The sequence below is a fragment of the Xiphophorus couchianus genome, chromosome 18 (genome assembly GCF_001444195.1).
Source record: "Xiphophorus couchianus chromosome 18, X_couchianus-1.0, whole genome shotgun sequence".
NCBI classification, from domain to species: Eukaryota; Metazoa; Chordata; class Actinopteri; order Cyprinodontiformes; family Poeciliidae; genus Xiphophorus; species Xiphophorus couchianus.
In genome coordinates, this window is record NC_040245.1 from 29,821,397 (window position 1) to 29,834,807 (window position 13,411).

The window sequence follows — 13,411 nt, forward strand, 5'->3', positions numbered from 1 at the left end:
CCTGATATCATGTGGAAGCCTGATCTACAAACAACAAACAGGATTGTGTAGCAAAATAAGGAGAATTGCTGGCGTCCTAATGTTAGTGTGTCTACCTTCATGAATATGCTATAAATAAGCTGATCATCAAAAATACTGGGAATATAGTAACTTACCTCCAACAATGTGATTTACTAAACCCGATGGATCGATCTGCTTTTGCATTTTTATTGAAAAGCAGGTGTATATTTTATCTGCTGCATGTTCTAGGTGGAGTTTGGAGGTAGAGAGTTAAATACAGAGCTTTACAGTTTGTTCTGATTAAAGGTTACATTTTTCACAGCTGTATTCTTCTTATTATTATTTTTATTATTACTACAATTCCTACATAATTACATGCATCCAAAATTATTACATAATGACTTTCTACTTCATTTTTATTTTTACAGCTAACATTTAGCTTTGCCAACAAATGCATCCCCTGCTCACTCAGACAAATAGAGAATTAAGAAAGATGTAAGCTTTTCTACATGATCACACCTGTTCTCTGAGCTACTGGTATGAGTTTCATATCAATGTGATAATATTGAGAGAAATGGACAGGTCAGAGAAATAGACGGCAAGCTAATAGTTAGCTTTGCCAAAAAAATGCCTCCCCTTCTTAGCTTGAAGAAATAAAGAGTTATGAGTGAAATAACCTTTTCTAAATAGTCACACTGATTCTCTGAGCTACTGGTATGAGTCTCATATCAACAGGACAATAGACAGGGCATGCAGATGTTGGACCAGAAATTAAAATGCATTCCTTCCTAGACAGCTAAGGGTGATATCAAATGTTCTACATAATGGGCCTCTGTTTTCTCATGCGTTGAGCTATTATAGTGTTAAAAGAAAAAGCGGGGAATTGCAAACCATTAGCGGAGAACATTTTCATCAGACATTGACTGCAAAACGATCGACTCATGTGTCTCAATAAAGGTGTCAAAACCGTATTTATTTCAACTCAGCTACAAAATCAAACCCGCCGTTTTCGGGCTCACGTGGCCAAGAAACATAATAATGTCGCAAATATCTTTAAAAGTTTCCTCTTCGCTCATATTTCAGTCCGTTTTCTCATCATTATGCGAATGTTTAGAGCGACGCTCGTTCCCCCGACAGGGCATCTAATTCTCGGCAGCCATTACACCAGCCCCAATACTCACCAACACAAAATTAGATAGTATTCATAAATGTTCAGTAGAGTGAAACAAAACCTATCTCACTACTTTACATTTTGAAAACTGATTTTTTTTTTTTTTTTTTGTGACAGACAAAGCTTCCTTGATGAACATTGCCACATTTTCGGTGTTTATCATGTGATAATTTTGTCGACAAAATACACAATAAGCACAATTATTACAAGTTTTGAGAAAAAGATGAAATCCTGCTGGCAAATTGAAAATATATGCGCTTGACCTATGGCAGTAAAAGTCCCACACAGTTGTGTTTGCATCAAAAATACAAGTTTGAACTTGTTCTGTGTATGTGTGAATCTTCCTGTGCATTTGTGAATGTTGAGACTGTTTTAGCTCCATACATTTGTTATTCTATAAAAAATGACATCAGAACTGATTTTGTGATATTTTTGAAGTTCGTTTTTTCTTGCCTGGCGCTCTGGCAAGCAGATAAATCTTTTAATGTTTAAAATTTATAAATTACATTGCATGTTAAATTAAATTAATTAAATTACATATTTGGTCAAATGACTTGATTGAGGATTGGGTAGAATTACTTTAAACGTACTTTTAACTTGCAAAACGATGACTTGGTCCAAAAGTTGGTCATTCTGTACATAGACACTTGTGTGACAGTTTGGTTGAGGATGAATAGTCCAGCAGAAATGGACATTTGAAGGACACTGCCATGACTCTTCAGCCATCTCAGTGTAACTTGTGCAGGCCTACATTGCGTTTGAAATGGTGTCCTTAAAGCACTGTGGGCACCTGAGCGCCAGGATGACAGCACCTTACCGCTCAACAATCTGAACACAGAGAAAGAACGTTCCACCAGGATGCGCTGTGCGCGTCTATATGCGGACGACCCGGCCCTATCGTGAGCAGCAGCAGCAGCAGCAGCCGTGGAGCAGAGAAACCTAGACGAGTTCCTGCAGACGTCTCACAGTAGCACTGTCGGTGGGGTGGAAGACACCGAGTTCTGAGGACAACTTCATTGTGCTTTTTCGGCAGCATGGTCGGGTGAAGAGATCCGGAGAGCAGGTCCAAGTCCGACCGCAGAATAAGAGGTGTGCCTCCATGCATGCAGCGCGGTAACGTGAAGAAGCCTATTGTCGACGATCCGGTGTCGGATGGGAGCCATGAAGCATCTTCCAGTTAATATACTACAGGCTTGTTCTCTGCTGCAGCTGTGTGGGACACATAACGGTAAATGGTGTGTTGGGCCGAGCACAGCTGAAGAGTAGCGGGAAACGGGGCTCCCGATTCAGCTGCTTAGGAACAAGCCAGAGTCCGCCTGGAGCCACTCGGACCGAATCGCGACGCGGATGTCCTGGCTTTCTCTGAAACGCTCACATCAGGCTACAGGAGACTAACAGGTAGGCTATTCAGTGCACGGAACGTGACGCTTCTTCACCCTGTTGTACGTTAGTGATGGAGGGTGCTGCTGCCTTTTTCGCACTGATATTGCAGTAGATGGAGATAAAGCCATTTAATTATCGGCTTTGAAAGACGGAGATGAAATGGTAAAAAGCCCCCCAAAGCAAGCATTTTCCCCTGCTTCGCCCTTATGGTAATCATCTTCATCACTTCGGCCTAGTGTAGGACACCTCAGTCTGGGATTGCAGCTTGGAAAAATAGTAAGATCTTGTGAAATCCAATCCTATTTAGTGTCAGTAATCACAACAAAGACTTTATTAGTTAATTTATTTAATATAATATGCCAATGAAGAATAAGTGGCTCAGTGTTGTACACGTGCCTGTTCAGTCACGTTATACATCGCAGATCAGATCTGTGTGGAGAGGAAGAAGACATCAGTCCACACAGACTTCAGTGAAAACATATAAATATAAGTTTGCATGGTGATGAGTGGGAAAGGAGAATGCATGTTTGAGGCTGGGAGTGATTTGATCAGGGATGACCACGTTATACTTCCATTGTGAGATCAATCTGCAAAAGCCATTAGGAGGTGCAGACAGTGAAGGAAGCCATTCTAAGACCCGATTCTGTTCATCTACTCCAAGGAAGACAAAAAAAAAAAGCTCTGAAAATATATGATATATAGCCGCTACTTGTGTGTGTTTGTGAGAGTAAAGGGGAGCTGTCTGCTCTCACCTTTCAGCAGGCTGGCAGGCAGCCAGGCACACAGCATACAGCTGTCCTTTCACTTACTGTAGCGGCCTGTGCTTCCTCACATCTTTACCCAACACCTCTGCCTCTGCTTTATCGCAGCCTGCTTGTCTTCTCACACCTCCTTCTCTTCAGACTGTTCTGCACAGGCTCATTGGTGCTGCCGTCAGTCCTGACAGGTATTGAAAGATGACTGTGGAATTTATGGTCATTAGCTAAAATATTTTGTTCCACAGGAGTGTAAAAAAATAGACAATAAGAGCCCAACAAAATGAAGTTGAGGTCCATTTAGATGTATTGCTGTATGTCATGCCTGTGTTGACTCTCAGTAGAAGTGTGCCATATTGGACTTTTCTGCAGATTTTGGGTTGCAGAAAAAGCAGTTTGGAAAAATTATCTTTTCATGTTGTAGATTTTTTTTCAAATAAAATCTTTTCATCCAGTCATCTTTAATGCAAGCTAGGTTTAGGGTGTGACTCCTCGTACGGACCGAACATCCCGACCACGATCCACTTTTTGAGGTGGGGTCGGTCCGCTTCCAATCGAATTCTGACACTGTCTGCTGCGATGCTGCGGCTTGCATGATGTGGGTCGGAGGTCAGATGCCGAGCATCTTGTGTCATTGAGCTTGCAACCAAATTTACAGACGCCAACATTAGAAATCCCCCATTGCGAGACACTCATTGTATGAGCTGCTCCTGCCATTCAAATTGGTATTGCAGTTGTAATTACAGCACAGAAGACATGAAACAACTGGACTTCCAAAGTTTGTTTTGTCTGCTCTAACCTGCAGCTTACATTTAGATATTTTTCAGTACAGAAAAATTGAGAAGGAAACAACAAAACATTGTCAGCAAATACCTATTCCAATGTCATGTGGATCACACTGCTGAAACTAAATGAAGAGTTTATAACATGATACACATCTACACACTGGTAATGTCTTATGCTTGGTAGTGGTATAATTTAATAATTAACTCTGTTGTAGCAGAGGACACAGGGAACCTAAAACAAACTCCATTCATCAGCAGGTTGGGCTTTCACACCTAAGAGCTGCAGAATGTTCAAAATTCTTGGAAAACTCCAGGATTTTCATCTATCCATGTTTAAATTTGACATCAACAAGGAGTCAGATACAGAAATTTTAGTGTTGTGAGGTCAATAAACTGATAAACACTTGAGTGAAAAAGACTACAGATTGACTTAAGTGATTTTACTTGTAATAGCTCCAGAAGTTTTAGTTTGTCTACAGGATGTGTTCGCATTAGACTTCTTCAGCGTCAAGACAAAATGTAAACAGACGTACCTGAGAACATAAAAAATGACAGAGTGCTGGAAATGTCTCTTCATGAAACTGTAGACAGTGACAGCCACTCGGGTAACAGTAGCTGATATGTCCAAGTTGGTCATTTTGAGACATCCACAAAATGACGGGCTGTCGGTCCTTTGTTTTGGTTTGGTTTGTTTAGTAACCGTGGGACAGTAACACAGTTTGAGTAAGAGTATTTAATCTCACTTTGAAATATCAGCAGCCTTGTAACATGTACTAAACTGTTTCTGAATCTTTCAAATTCATTTGAATGTGAAGGTTAGAATTCTTATTCTGTCGCAAATTATAAGTCTTTGTTAACTAAATTAGCAGTGAGTCAGCAGGTTGATCAAAAAGACAGATATACTCAGTGCGAAAGAACTTATAAAATGGTGAATAGGAAGGTGGAGGCAGGCGGCAAAAAGAAAAAAAAGTCGACAGTCAACTTAAAAATAAGTAAAATCTATGCAACACAATGGAAACACAGGGAGACAGACTGTTAGTAATGGGAGGATCTGACAAAGACCCTGACTGACAAATAATGATGGAGGAGAGTTGATTCCTGGATGAGGAGAAGGTAGCTGGTTAGAAACAGGGTGCAGCTTTGATGGAAGGCAGTTGATCTGAAGAAATGGGAGAATAGAATATACAGGGAACATAGAAAACAAGAAACTGGAAATTTAACAAACTAGATACACAGTCCTAGAAAAGACAAGAATTCAAATCATGTGTGTATAGAAGGGGCAGCTGTACATCTTTGACCCAGAGGCAGAAGAAGTGGAGCCTCCTGAATGACCATCCAGCCACAAACCACTGAAGGATTGAACGCTGTGAATCTGACTCATTTATAGTGTCATTAAGGCTTCAGCTTCACTTTGGGGCTGTGCCATGATGTGAAGTCGAGCCGCTCACATCAGCACAGTAGTTCAGCACAAAGACAGTTTTTTCCCGCATATGTGACCTTTTTTAAAAATATATATTTACAAGGTTAGAGGGGAAATGTTTCTCTCAATATGTAAAAAGAAAATCATAAATGTCGGACTCTCTTGAATGAGAGTCCGATATGTTTTCACAAACACTGCATCTACTCAACGTAGACCATCACTTCCAGTTTACTACAGCAAATGCACCGATATTGTGAGTAATGTTTCTCCCAGTCACAGGTTCGATGTTACTGAAGAAACTTAGACCTGCTCTGTATTGCAGCCGATAAAAAATATTTTCCTTTTCCAGCAGCCATTGTGCAGCGGTAGCTTGTAATGAACTGGTTGGAGCTGCACTTGGGTTGCCAGATGAGGGACTGGGCCTGGCTTGGGGTTGCTAGGTAACCAATTCTGACACAACAATTTAAAAGTTTTTGAAAGAGGTTGTTTTGCCGACACCAGCAGGACATTTACTTATTCCCAATAAACGGCTGAGTGTTTTTGTTTTGCTTCTGGACTGTTTCTAGAAGCAGGAGATACAGAAACATGTTTGGTTTCTGTACATAGTAAAATTCATATTTTATTATGCAAAAAGTGAATTTTGCATAATAGTGGACCTTTAAATCATATTGTCATTCTCTATAAACAAATGTAAAACTTCTAGATCTAAATTTAAGCATTTATGGGCCCCTGAAGGTCTGGGGGCCCCTGGAGGTCTGGGGGGCCCTTTTGATGGCTCTGAATGTGACCTGCATTAAATGTCTTGTTTTAATATTGGCTGGCTGATTATTTAATTAGGATTTAAGTGAAGTGCAAAAACGTGATGTAATTTGTTTTAATTATATCAAGTATTTTTTAACACTATAGTTGCATATTTTATTATTATCAAAAATATCTTCCAATAACATTATTAATTATTAATTGAAATATGAATTATTAGTCAGAATAATTATAATAACATGACTATTATTAGTCCTAATAGTCATGTTAAATTTTCTGTCGACTTTTTTAACACAAACCCATGGTGGGCTGCTGGTGAACTGTCACGCCTGCTCAGCTTGTTTTTCTTGGGGAAACTTGCTAACATGCTACGTAAAAATAGCATGTCGACAGTCAACTGTTCTCTGTATATCTGTTCACACAAATAGCTGCGTGTTTAATTCCTAACAGGAAGACATAGTTGTTTTGAAGGATTCTGATTGGATCTCGTTGATCTGGATCAATTAAACTTGCTGCTAAATGCACTAATGGTGGAGAAACAACTTACCGTTACAGGAAAACCATTTATCCGCTGTCATTGGTGACCATGCTAACTAGCCTGAACTGTTATGACAGGACCTGCTGATGGGGAGAAGCTGTCTTCCAAGTCACCAGTTGAGCTTGAGACTCATATGTTGCCAATCAGGTGTTCACTTCACGATCATCTCTGCAGTTGGAAAACAGAAACAAAGCAAAAGTTAGAATGATGCTCTGAATGAACATTATATAAACTCAGCATTCATATGAGTGTTTATTTCACCCTTGTTGACTTGCACACATGCATCCAGCATCACAGTAGATACAACACTGATGGTTCTGCAGCATCAAGAAATCCTGAAAATGTATAAGCTTCTTAAAAATACAATTAAATACATCTGGCATTGACTTGTTCAACTAATCACTGCTTACCTCTCATTTGCCTTGAGAAGACTGTCTGAGTCACTGGGTTCAGGTTGAAGACCCGTTCAGCAGAGTTACATTCAGACGTGGTACAGACTGGAACTTTAACTAGGCCGTGTTGTCATTTCTGATTAATAATTCTAATAATTTCAAGTAATTCTAAACTCTAAGCATTCTAAAGTAGACCTGGAGTCTTATCTGAAGCTTCTGCATATATTTATATTAAATAACTGCTAATTATTCAAATGATACTAAGGCTCTGCAAAAAATTTGCATTAAATGGAAAAAATAGCATTAAATGCTCCACATAGCAAAAATGTCTGAAATGCATTTAAACAAACAGCATGGTTCACAGACATGACAGGGAAACATTTATCAGTTGGGTGAAGTTAACTAACTTCAGTTAAAGCTGTGAAAGCTGCTGAGCCTGGTGGTCAGTGGGCGTACAGCAGCTGCCCACCATGTTTCTCTACTAAAAGATGTTAAATTGACAGAAAATGTAAAAATATTACTGTGTAATTATATATGTTATGGGAATACATTGTCAGTGAAATACTATTCAAGCCCACAACTATAGAGTTGTAAAAACAACAAATAAAAAAAATTCATTAAAATAAATATCAATTAATTGCACTTCTGTCCCCCAGGCCTCCAGGGGCCCCATAAATGCTAATATTTTGACACAGATCTATAAATGTAACATTTGTTTATTGAGAACATCAATGCCACTAAATTTCATTTAATGGATTCAGCCTAGATAAATAAATAATAATAATTAAAAAAAACCATTTGAATTTAAGATTTTAAGGAGCTGGCATGTTTACTTTGTAAAAGTTCAAAGAACAGTCTTCATAGTTAGTGTTACCATAGCTACAATCTGATGCTATGAGTTTAAATCTTTGAGTTTTAGCTCTGTTTGTTCATAAATACATCTCAGTAAATTACAATTATTACTGACTGCTTTTAAAATCGGCCTGTTAAACCACCCTCCTTCCTTCAATGGAATCCTTCCATTGGCGATGTTCTCCATCTGAGCCAACGTGTTCCACAATTACGCGGCTCACCTTTGCGCAGCTACTTATATAGGTATGATTGCATACATACTTTGATCACCTTAAAAATAATCAAACCTGTTGATTATTTTTAATCAGCAGGTTTGAGTTAATCTGCTGATCCAACCCTGTTTTCTTCTTTTAGTGAGAATGAAAAAACTCCCTAGATGCATTTCATGCGCTTCAGACCAATCTTTATGAAACAAAAACTGAGGAAAAGTACTATTTACACTCGAGCGAGGTTTTCACATACTTTTATTTTTATTTTCTTTAAAATATGTGCGTGTTTGCTCATTGTCTGAGGATAAATGCGGGTTAGTTTCATTGTTTACTTTAAACAATAAAATATTAAAATCATGAAAAACATCGGGTTTGATGCTTCTTGGTCTAGATAACACCGAATGTAGTCAGGTGTATTTAGGTGAGCTTTGACGCTTTGTAGTTTGATATTGTCCACAGAAAAAGTTTGCGCGGCTGCCGCACATTTTCACGCCAGCGAGAAATTGTGCGTATATTTACGCAAACTTTGATGCAAAGTTAATTTTTATACTTGCCGACTTGTGCGTAAAATATGGCGCCGCACATTTTTTGTGCACACACACGCTTTATGCTTGAGGCCCCTGAACTTTATTGTTGTTGCTCTGAACTTCTATGAGTCAACCAGCTGACTCAGAAAAGTCAGCAACAAGTGGTCTGGAGTATTGCTCTGCTTTTCATACAGGCAGGGGAATCAAGTCTCTGCCAGGCTCTCAGGCACCTGCAGGCAGCAGACCTTCAGGAATGAAATGATTTCAAAATGAAGCCGTTTTGAAACATTAATATTATATCAGAAACTTGTCTGTGCCTCCTACAGAGGTACAGGATTAAAAATAGTTGTCTAAGAGTGCATGTTACATTATCTTTAACTTCTAGACCTGTAATAATGCTTCCATTATTACTGAAGCATGAGAATGTGGACATCTTCATTACAATTTGAAGCAAAGGAAAAAAAGTCTTCTTTAGATGAAATATTGATGGATTTGTGAAAATCTTGACTACAGCAAAGGAACTCACTCCTCTCCTACATTTGCACTGCAACACTTTGATTTGTAATATCCTTTTTTCTGACGGATTCCCTTGCTCTGTGGTTTGACCTTGATGAGGTTGAACTGTGAGTTGTGACTGCATGGCTGCACATTACATGCATGAGAATGTGCAGAGGAGCTGCCACAGTGGGGTATGCTCCTTTACAGTGCACAGTGACATCCATACAGTGGAAGAGAGGTTTATGAGAACATCCATCTACCTCCCTCCCCCTCACCCCTCCACCCGCTCTTTCCCCAGGGCATTCTTTGCATCTTTGTGCCAAATGCCATCACCCTGGAGGCTCCTCCCTCCTTCTTGGTCTCGATGTGTTTAAGAGAAAAAGTGTGGGAGAGACGGGGGGCAGGGGGAGGTTTCTATGGATTCAAGGCTCTTTCCTTGCCTGTTTGTGCTGGAATGGTCCATTATAGTGGAAGGGGAAGATAGGAGGGGGTGAGGGGAGAGTTGCTATTGTTCTCTGCAAAAGCTTCAGTCCTGCTGAATGCTGCTTGTGTAAGCCCAGATGCCCGGAGCACTATTGGCTGTCTTTGTGATTTTATTTTGAGGGTAGTCCTTTTTTTTTTTTGATTGCCTGTCGGTGAGAGTTTAGCTGTTTCTCCACACACTTCTCTGAACAGACAGAATAGTGATCATTTATAGCTGATGAGTAGGATATCGTGTTTGTAGAATTCCCATTTTAATAAGCTAAGGATTACGGTGCAGAATTCTGTGGGCAAGTGAGCAGCTCTTGGGAGTGGCTCACACGGTGTTTTGTATGCTGACTGATGATGTTCTTTCTTCCTCCTTTTACAATACAAATTACTCCACTCTTTTGAAGGCTCTCCACTAAGGTCTGCTGTATTAGTGATCCTTTTTAACGAGCTGCAGGGAGTAACCATGCTTACAGCAGAGGCACAAAGATCCCAGTGGAATGAGAACTCAGGGCTGGAGAAACGTGATGAGGGGATGAAGGGCTTTACAAATAAAGGACAAGAAAAGATCTAAATCATACTCACCAGCTACTTTACAAAATATACTTGTTCAATTTCTTGTTATCACAAATAGCAAATGAACCAATCACAGAGCAGCATCACTATGTAAAGAAATGTAAGGTGGAGGTGATTTTTTGAATTTCCAGATGGGCATCAGAATATGGAACAAAGGGCTTTTCAGTTGAACATAAATTATACTAATCATTTGTAAAATAGTTTGACCTTTATTAGTTTTATAGTACAGCCGTTACATGATTTTGCCGATAATTGTACTAAAGGTTGGAAATAGACAGAACAGTCCTAAGATTTAGGTGTTTTTTAAGCCTTTATGATTTCATTTTCTAGCTTTCATCCTATTGTCCAAAGCATCCTACATCACTGTTACCGAGGCGTTATAGTAGTGTTCTTTGATCTATTTTAGTCACTGTAGTAAAGTCATCATCACCATCAACTGTATTTATAAGCTGAATCAAAGTGCTGAACATCAGTCGGGGTTTTTCCTCCGAGAAAACCTGCTAAGCCCGGTGGTGGCGGCGCTGGGGCCGTCCACCAGCGGCCCACAGTGAGTTTGTGTTTAAAAATGTTAACACAAACATTTTTGAGTTAACATGTTAACATAAAATAATACCAAACCATTATGGTTTGGAAATAATACCATGTGAGGCCAACTGGCATCTTTTCCATCAGTAGTAACATCTGGTTGTTGACCACGTGACTCGTCTGATGTGAAAAATGTGTTTCCATTGCTGTTTTACTGGATACACAAATTTTGATATGGCTGAAAAATCAACTCATCCTAGTGCAAAAATGTGAGGTTTTTTTTTTTTAATTGGTGATTCCATTAATCAAATTGATTTATGTGATTCCAGTTAGAGCATTTAAATGGTCAATGGAAACGTAACGATTGTGATAGCTGTGTGACGTTCCGCCTGGCAAACTGTCCTTAATTTCATGGGTGTGTTTATTTATGTGGAAAATATACTGCTCAAAAAAATAAAGGGAACACTTTAAGTGTTAAACACCTGTTTAAGTGTTCCCTTTATTTTTTTGAGCAGTGTAGTTCCACTCAACTTTCATGAGCCGCTCTTCTGACTCTGCAAGGCAGAAAGGATTGCTGGCTAGTACGGATAGTCAGAACAGAGGTTCTTCAGTCAGAACAGATTTTGAGGAGCAGTTATTCGAGGCAGTAAGAAAGTTTGTACTGAAATATTAAACTCCCCCTGGTTGGTTCTGGTCCAACTTTGGTCCGACATGCTGCACCCTTCGCGGAAGAGTGGCTGACTCCGAGATAGAGGGAACTACCGTATTTCAGTTGTGATAAAATGAAGGCATGAATTACTGTCAAAGTGTTGCCTTGACAGAATAGGTTTTTATTTATTTTTTATTTCTTTTAATGATAAAAACTGACTTGACTGTGGCCATCAAGATTGAAAGCAATGTCCATTTTAAAAAGCCAGATTTGTAACTGTGGTCTTAGCGCACATTGCCTGGGGGTCGAAATCAACTGGACACATTCCAAAAGCAAGTAGAATCTTTTTCTTTTATTAAAGTACAGAGAATTTAGGGCAATGCAAGCTTTAAGATTTTTGAAACACAATCAGGGCTTTGATGGACCAAGAATCAACTCGCCTTAAAGGCATGCAGAGTTGCTAATTATCGGCGTATCAATGAAAGGAGATTTTATAAAAGTTGATCCAAGAGGAAGAACATGCAAAGAAAATAGCAAAGGCTTTATTATGATTCCATGAACAAGTTAGGATAGGTCTGTGAGTTATAGTAAATCATGTTCATTACATTATTTTTTGGACAATATCATTCTTAGCTAATGATATTTTAGTCTGTTAGTTCATCCTATTTTGAGTTCCTTTCAGAATGAGTTGTTTTAAGGGCTCTTGTCACTTTAAATCCAAATAAACTGCTGCTGACTTGCTCCCAACTCAACCTTTACATTTGTAATTATACAAACACACATACTGTTTACCTCATTTTAGTAGAGAGAAGGAACCTTTCAGAAAATCCCTCTTGATACTAGTGGAGGTTGCTGGAGCGGTGGTCTGTAAGTGCGCCGGAGCATCAGTAGGGAACCCAGCATGCACAGGGAGAACAGGCAAACTCCATCCAGAAAAACCCCAGGCTGGGATTCGAACCCAGGACCTTCTTGCTGTAAGGCAACAGTGCTACCAACTGCGCCACTGTGAGAAATATATTTTGAAAAACATGTATTCAAACAATCAAAATATTAAATACTGCAGTTATAAATTGAATGACTCGACATGTCATTTGAAGAAGCTTGAATTTAATTATTAGTAATCACAGTCATATTATTCAATAATTTCAGTAATTTAGCAAAGAAACATTCATGGAAAATCATAAAACCCAACTAATTTGGGGGAGACACTGCATTCTAAAAAAGCAGAAAACAAAAATGTAAAAATTAGAGCTTAACTCTGATGTAGATGTAATATGCACACACACACACACACACCCCGACACGCGCACGCATGGCCACATGCACATGCCACACACACGCACACACACGCACACACAAAACAAACAGTGATGATCTACTGGCTCATCGTCATGTATTAATATTGAGATCTGAGTGTTTGACCCCCACAGTTCATCTGAAACATGCTGAATGGATGCATCAGACTGGAAGCAGTTTGTTCACATCTCACTGCCCTCATTAACATTTAACTCCACTACTCCATTTAACCCCAATCCCTCCGCACAAATCAGAAATGTTGCTCATTGTTTAGCTCCCTTACAAATCTCTTACTTTTCACAAAAAAAGACACATTAAGTGTTTCAACTTTGTACAAATTGAATGACTTGATTTACCATACCATAAATTGTTTATGTCCACCAAATAGATGTCAAATGGACAAGGTAAACATAGTAAACAGATTTTTTCTTTTGTCTCATTGCACATGTGTCGGTAAAATTCTATAAATGTCATTTAATATTATGTTACTTTAATGTGCGAGTATTGGATCACGCCATAGACACCTATAAAATCTGAGCTCTGCTTTAAGACAGCTTGGCCCTTTTACGTGGTTCTGCTTGAATCTGTTTTGTGTGTGTGTGTGTGTG

General features: G+C 39.1%; 1 protein-coding gene across 8 annotated transcripts in view; it reads left to right on the top strand.

Moving 5' to 3' along the window:
* The first annotated feature begins 1,748 nt into the window (after nt 1–1,748).
* Nucleotides 1,749–13,411, top strand: part of fat3a (FAT atypical cadherin 3a) — a 71,834-nt gene continuing 60,171 nt past the window's right edge. For all 8 annotated transcript variants that reach the window (XM_028045060.1, XM_028045061.1, XM_028045063.1 and 5 more), the window contains exon 1: nt 1,749–2,569. The gene's annotated coding sequence lies outside the window, so the exon portion shown is untranslated. The remainder of the gene's footprint in view (nt 2,570–13,411) is intronic.